The sequence below is a fragment of the Piliocolobus tephrosceles genome, chromosome 14 (assembly GCF_002776525.5).
Source record: "Piliocolobus tephrosceles isolate RC106 chromosome 14, ASM277652v3, whole genome shotgun sequence".
NCBI lineage: Eukaryota > Metazoa > Chordata > Mammalia > Primates > Cercopithecidae > Piliocolobus > Piliocolobus tephrosceles.
In genome coordinates, this window is record NC_045447.1 from 40,259,600 (window position 1) to 40,267,758 (window position 8,159).

The following is an 8,159-nucleotide window of genomic DNA, read 5'->3' on the forward strand; positions in this document are numbered from 1 at the left end:
TCAAAGGATTTAGCAAATGAGAGGTCCCTGACCTTGGCAGGAAAGGTTTAGTTCAGGGCTGGGGACAGAAGCCAAACCACACAGCCCTCTGCAGAATCCCAGCCCTCTGCAGCTCCCTCCGTGGGGGATGGACGCTTGAGGAAGGATGATGCAATGGGAGGAAACCACTGCTGGCCAGCTGCAGCCTTGTCCTCATTGCACAGACCATTTCTCCTCCTTGCCTCCCAGATGAAATCTAAACTCAACTTGGCATCCAACCTTCGAAGATGTGGACCCAGCCAGGCTGTGGCCTCTCCTGCCCAGCCTCCCTTCTCCATATTGCAGGATCCCCACTCCCTCCATTCCTTGGACTGCCCCCACCCCCACCACCAACTATCTAGAGCCTACTCCACCTTCTGCGGTGGCACAAATGTCACCCCCTGTAATGAAAACAAGGTCACTCCTTTCTCTGGGCTCCTTGCACCTCTCTGTATCTGCCTTGAATTATATTGGCCAGATTCAAGTGGGATTTGCTCCCAGGGTGGGGACAGTGTCTGTGTTTTCTGTTCCCCACAGGGCAGAGCACACCGGTCTGGCATGAGTAGGAGCCAGCAGCCAGTGGCTATGGTATGCCCTGCAAGAGTTTTCCAGGCCAGGGAGACCAAGTGGGCATCTTCAGGGCCACGTCTGTCCCTTTCCACTCCTGCAGACCTGGCTTTAGAGAGCTCAGGAAGGAAGCAGAACAATCAACAGAGACGAGTGAGGGTTTTCTTCTTCCCCTCTCCTCTCTGGAGGCTTCCCAGAGGGCAGCTGCTTCCTTTCTCTCTTGTTTTAGAACAAGAAGACATGATTGTGACCAAATTTAGAAAACAACTAAAAATTCAAATACAACCCATATTTTAAAATCCATTTCAACAGCTCCACCCCACTAAAAGGAATGTCACTTCTGAGCAATGTGGGTGAGGAATCAGCAGCAGAAGTAGCAGCAAGGTGGGCTGTGGTGTCATGGGTTTGGGGTCTGAAGGCTAGGGAGGGAAGAGGTCTTCCCACCAAGGACAAACCCACCTCACCAGCAAATGGGAGAGATGATGAGGGAGAGTAGAGCCAGGCATCATGAGAGCAGACAGGCCCACATTCAAGGAAGCATCTTCTTGGCTTCTTGTTTCTGCCAGTTGCTGGAGAGGACGGATGCTTCTGGAAGCCACCTCAGAGACCAACCACAGCGGATGGGCCCTCCTTAGCACAGAGCTACTTTTAGCCCATTGTTCTACTGTGGGGAACAGAGGGAAAGCCAGGGAACCAAACAAACAGTGTTGCCTGCCTTCTGTAATAATAGTAACCAGGTAGGGGGTGTGGACTATGTGCCAGGTGCTATAGCTAGGAGGCTTTTAAAAATATTGTCTCCAGGAATTTTACATGAGTCATGTTGCCTCAGAGATTTTTATAAGGGGAAAAAAGGTCTTTATGAACCAGAATGGAAGAGATTAATTTATCAGGAACAAATGTAAAAGTTTGCTTTGGAAGCATGGCATTCAAGGGGCAGTTTTGATAAGGTGTCAGGAATGTTGCTGTGTCCTCTGGCCACCATAATAAGAGATAAAGAGTCCAGAATAAAGGAGGCTCTCATCTCACTGAATTTGGTTCCCGTCAGCCTAAATGGGACCCATTCTCTTCGAGTCTCAGTTTCGTTTAAAACTTGGAGCTAGAAAATGCCTCCTTCATGAGGTTGTTGTGAAGAGTAAACAAGGAATGTATGAGAATTAGTTAGCACTGTACCTCACAAGTAGTGCACACTTAGTAAATGGTAATAATCAGAAGTGCTGTTATAAACCTTGGCATTTAAATGGAGTTCAGGTTTTCTCCCAGAGGTAGGAAGAATCTGGGGACAGATGTTGACTTCATGCAATTGAACTTTTGTTAGGAAGGAGAGTAATTCTGCATATTTCCAAGCAACAGAACTATGCTCACTGGGCAAAAGTTATTATCCAGCCAATTTCAGCCAAATAAAAGGAAGTGTGATCACGAAAAAAAGACTGGAAGGACATAATTCCAAATGGTGCTGTCTTTGGGTGGTGAGAACTTAAGTGGTTTCTTTATATTCTTGTGTAGTTTCCAAATTTTCAGCAGTAATCTTTTATTTTTAAATAATTTGAGAAAAATAAAGTGTTAAAAAAAGAAGACTTTCACACACATCAGGAATGCTGTTATAGGAATGGGAAACCAAGCTGGATCTGAGATTCTACCGAATGTGAATCTAGTTTCCCAGCATCAGAAAACTGAAATCCATTCCCAACAGAGGCAATGCAGCTGGAGAGGATCCTGCTCTCATCTCTTGGGCCACCCCCACTCGCACCCTCAGAGGACAGACAGCAGACACCTGACAAAGGACCAACTACTCCAACAGAAGGTGTTGCCGAGGGCCTTGGAAGCCTGTGAGGTAGGGAGGAAGTTTTTCACCCCAGCATTAGGGCAAGGAGTCCCTCTAGGCAACACAAAAGGACATTTTCAATCTAAGAAAGCTGATTAGATAGATAGATAGATAGATAGATAGATAGATAGATAGAGAGAGAGAGTCCTGGCCTCATTCTTCAAGGTATGGCCAATCTCACCAACAGAGTGAGATTGGCTTTTAATTAAGAAAACAGCCTTGAGTTGGTTTCTAAAAGGCAGACTCTTGGAGTAAGAGGCAGGGGCAGGTGATGGGACAGACGTTGGAACGGGCAGCAGAAGACATGGGTTCTGGTCCCAACCTTGGCTACCCTGGCTGTGTGATACTGAATCAGCCCCTTTGCTCTCTAGGCCTCTGGCTTCCCCATCCGTAGTGTCTGGAGGTTGGATGGAATGAATTCTAAGCTGTTATCCAGCTCAAAGTCAGCCGCTTGATGCCATAGGCCCTTGCCACACTTTCTCCCAAGACTCCAAGTATCCACGGCCCAATGGACCTAAGAAGCCTTTCAGTCCTATTGTTCTATTCCTGCTTTTAATGAAGCCACATCTGGAGTGTATCTCCTCTGAGCCCTGTTTTGTACAGTTCCTCACAGCTGGGTCCCCATAAATCAATTTGTTTTGCAGACAAGTTCCCAGAATTGTCCAGAATCTTACCCAGAAAAGGCAGTTTGATTTCCCTTCAGCTTCTGGTTGCAAAGGTTGTGCGCAGAGCCCAGTCCACATCAGGACAAGCTCTCTGAGTCTTCCAGATCCTACTGCCCACAGGGTTCTGCAGAGTGGCCGAGGTTCATCCTCCCTTCTCCAGGCACAAAGCATGAGCTAGCCTCTGGGGCCTCCGCCTGTCCCCTCTGAGGAAGCCGTGCTCTCAACTCCACAGTGAAAAGATTGGGATAAAATGAACCCTAAACATCCCTGCAGCTCTTAGATTCAGAGTTTTCCCAGGGAGATGGACTAATTGTGAGAGAAGTGTTGAAAAGTTGATATCCCTGTAGATGGAGAATGAAGGAGAATTGGGAATGTCCAAGGACTTCTTTGTTCTACCACAGGCAGCAAACAGCACAGAACTCAGGGCTTCTGTGAAGAGCAACAGTTCCCAGACCCTCTGCTGGCTGAGGCTGATCTGGTTCCCAGGACACTTCTGGGATTGAGCAACCCAGGATCTTTGTCTGGTCAGCATCTGCTCTCCCTCAGGAAGTGGTCCCTGAGCTCCAATTCTGGCTGGTGCTCTGCGCTCCCAGCTTGGCCCCCTTCATCTCCTTCAATTCTCACCACCCCCGCAGAGGTACTAGTACTGCCCCTATAATATAGAAGAGGAAATTGTGGCTCAGAGTGGGTGAGTAACTGCTCAAAGTCCATGTGACCAAGCAGAATTTAAACCCAGGTCTCTCCTACTGCAAATCCTGGCCTGTTTTCAATCGATCATGCCAAACAAAGGCAAACTGAGGTCCCTAATTATTTCCCTACTAATAAGAGTTTGCACTCAGACTCCATTTGGGGAAATTTTTAAATATAATTTTTATCAAAGGAATACATGTATTTAGCTTAAGAAGCCTAATCATTCTCAAGGTTTATAATAAAATCAGCAGCCCCCATCCCACCTCTCCCCACCCCCAGATCTGGCTCCCAAGAGAGACTCTATTCTCAACTCCTCCAGCTATTTCTTCCTGTGTTTGCCTTCGTATTTTTGTTTATTTTGAGACAGAGTCTAGCTCTGTCACCCAGGCTGGAGTGCAGTGGCGCGATCTTGGTTCACTGCAACCTCCGCCTCCCGGGTTCAAGCAATTCTCCTGCCTCAGCCTCCTGAGTAGCTGGGATTACAGGTGCCTGCCAACACGCCTGGCTAATTTTTGTATTTTTAGTAGAGACGGGGTTTCGCCATGTTGACCAGGCTGGTCTCGAACTCCTGACCTCAGGTAATTCACCAGCCTCAGAATCCCAAAGTGCTGGGATTACAGCTGTGAGCCATCTCACCCGGCCACTTTTCAATTTTAGATGATTATTCTTGACTTCCTATTATGGAAAATGAAGGTTTGGGGTCTCATACCATTTTTGTTTCTCTCTCTGTCTCTGTCTCTCTCTCTCTTACACACACACATATGCATGTAGCCACTCCTCACCCCACAGCCTGCCAATGTTTTACTACCCTCACAGCATCTGGGGTCAGCCTGAGCTGGCCTGGTCCTCTCTGCAAGGATACAGAAGAGAGTCTTGATTTTTGGTTACATGTAGCAGATATCGTCCAAACCTCTGTCTTCACTCACTCCCAGAATCCCAGTGAAAACCACACCCCACAATAAAGAAACTAGGGCTGCTTAGCCTGGAGCAGAGTAGATGCAAGGCCATATCCTCGCTCTCCTTGACCTTCTGAGGGTGTCCTGGAGCAGAGAGAGCAAACACGCTGGGTGGCTTCAGAGGGATCCCAGAGCAATAAGGGAAGTTGCAGGGAAAGTGATTCCTGCTTCATCAGGAAGCCACCCAAGAACAGAACAGGATGGCTGTCGAGTAAGTGGCAGTGGACAAGCTAGGGTTGGCTGACCGTGTATTGGAAACATGGAGGAGGGATTTCTGCATTCGGAAAGAGTTGAGCACGTGACTTCTAAAGTCCCTTCTAGGTCTATAACCCAGTAATTTGCTTGTTAAAATAACCATTGGTGGCCAGGCGCAGTGGCTCATGCCTGTAATCCCAGCACTTTGGGAGGCTGAGGCAGGCAGATCACCTGAGGTCAGGAGTTCAAGACCAGCCTGGCCAACGTGTTGAAACCCTGTCTGTACTAAAAATGCAAAAATTAGCTGGGCATGGTGGTGGGTGCCTGTAATCCCAGCTAGTCAGGAGGCTGAGGCAGGAGAATTGCTTGAACCCAGGAGATGGAAGTTGCAATGAGCCGAGATAATGCCACTGCACTCCAGCCTGGGCAAAAGAGTGAGACTCCATCTCAAAAATAAACAAATAAATAAATGAAAAATAACCATTGGCAATTAGAATCCAGGAGTGCTTTGCAATCATGCTTGAGTTAATAACTCGAGCCAACCCAATAGACACACCCATTCTGGCAATTTCTTTATAGGATGCTGAAATAACTGTCTTAAGAGTCTCATGAGCAATCTGTTCCACTGACCCTTACCTCATAAAAGAAGTGATTCGAGATGATTCACAGAGAAATCATGAAATGGCGATTGAGACAGAAGTCTCTATCCCCTGGGTATTAAGCACACTGGAGATGGATAAGGGCTGGATGGAGCAATCACAGTCGATTTGGCCACTGCCTGTGGACCTCTCTGACTGAGCAGCAAGAGTGTCAAAGAGGGAAACTGAAGAAATACCTCCCACCCCCATCCTGTTTGAAAGAGAAAGAGGGCAGAGTGTGACATCGCAAGGATAGAATACCACCTGGACAGCTGCATGTGGAGGAACATGTTTGGTCCACACGCAACTCTGAACTTGGAGCCCTGTCCCTAGCTCTTCTCCCTGACTTGACACTTTTGAAAGAAATGTGCTTGCCTAGAGATATAAATCAGCTATAAACTCCTGCACTCTCCAAGCGGGACAGACTCTCATTAACTGTCAGGTTGTAACTGGCAGTGTTGTGTAAATGGATTAAGAGTGATCGGGGAATGCGAGCTGCCTGACTTGGGCAGGCTCTCTCCTCCCCTCCCAGAGAGAGGAAGACAGAGCTGTTTGAGCTCTGGAGCAAGACTAAGTGCACATCCCAGCCCTGCCACTTATTATCTGTGCAACCTTAGACCAGTTCCTTAGCGTCTGAGTCTCAGTGTCCTTACTTTTTAAAGCAGGGGTGTTGGGAGGGAGGTGGAAGTTTTTTAATTTTGAGAATTAAAATAGCTCATGTATATGAAATGCTTAGAAAAGTGCTGAACACATGGTATTATCATTATCAGCAGCTGCAAACAGAAGGTAGCAACCTTCAGCTAACTGACTTCATAAGATCAAACAAAGTATTTGTTAAAAAAAAAAAAAAAAAAACCTTGAAAGTTGTGTATAGGTGTGAGAAATTTGGTGTGCAGTGTATTAAACCTCACAAACATTAGGAGACTGTAAGAGGCCAGGATTTCCAACTTCACTAATTAAATAAATATCGTGGCTATGATACACCAAGCTGTGCGGCAAAGTCTCTAGAATCTTTTGTCGAGATAGGAAATTAATTTGACTTTAAAATGTAATATAATGTGATACAGCAAAGCCAATTGTTGAAGATACAATTTTTAAAAAGAGGGAGAGAGTACCACTGTAACACTTTAAGAAAAGTGACACACCCACTTCAGACACATTTAGAACACTGACTACCAAGCGGAATGATGGGAATCGGTCCCTGACTTGCTGCGTGGTATCCGGCAAACCCCTCCCCTCCCTGGCTTCAGTTCCCCATCAGCTACATCTGGCACTACATGATATCTGGGAGCCTTCCGGGTCTGCCATCCCGGGATCTCTGACTTGGAGGATTTTTAGACCAATAGACTTGGTCGCCAGGAAAGCACTGTCATGTTTCCTGAGCCGACAACACCATCTAGTGTGTGTGTGCAAGGAAGACACGACTGCCTGACCAACCCGGTGCTTTCTCCTCGCTGTCTCATTCTCACGTAAATATCTTGCTACTCAAAATATGGTCCACAGACCAGCAGCAATTGCATCACATAAGAGCTTAGGGGACATGCGGAATCTCAGACTCCATCCTAGACCTACTGAACCTGAATCTATCGGCCTTTTTCTGTTTTTAATTTTGAGATGGAGTCTCTGTCTCCCAGGCTGGCGTACAATGGCTCAAACTAGGCTCACTGCAACCTCTGCCTCCTGGGTTCAAGCGATTGTCCTGCCTCAGCCTCCTGAGTAGTTTGGAATTACAGGCATGTGCCACCACACGTGGCTCATTTTATATTTTTAGTACAGATTGGGTTTCACCATATTGATCAGGCTGGTCTCGAACTCCTGACCTCAAGTGATCCATCCGCCTCGGTCTCCCAAACTGCTGGGATTACAGACATGAGCCACCACGCCTGGCCTGAATCTGCCTTTTAACAAGATGCCGGGGGATTCCCACCATGTACATGAAAGTGTGAAAAGCACTATCTTAATAGGAGGAGAAAAGGGAAGTAGGTTAGCGAAGGAAATTTAAGTTGAACAGATATTCAACCTATAAAGAAATCCAGATTGGCCCCTAGAAATAAAACAAATCCTTTCCAACTGACATCCTGTCACATGACAAAGATTCCATTTCTTGGGAGTTTTTGGAAGTTTTCAAAACAGAGTCTTCTTGAATGGTAAGTAAGTATCTGATGACCGCGATGGTTGTTCCTGAGCCCAAGTTTCCAATGCACCTGCATTGTCTACACTGCTATTAACGTAATAATCCCACCAATAAGTCTCTGTTTCCAGGAATTCAGCATGAACTCGGCCACTCTGAGCTCCTAGCAGCCACACTCAGGTCGAAGCCACGTGGCCCCGTGACAACATGGCAGCTCACTTCTTCAAAGCCAGCAGCAGACGCTCTCAACAGGTGGACTCTAGGAGCTGAGGTTCTCAGTCCTACAACCACAGGGAATGAATTTTGCCAAACAACGGTGAGCTTGGAAGAAGACACCAAGGCTCAGATGAGACAGCAGTCCCAGCCGACACCCTGATTTCAGACTGCAAGATCCAAAGCTGAGACCCCAAGTTGAGCAAGCAAGCCCTGATTTCTGACCTACGGGAACTGTGAGATAATAAATGGGTATTTTCGGTT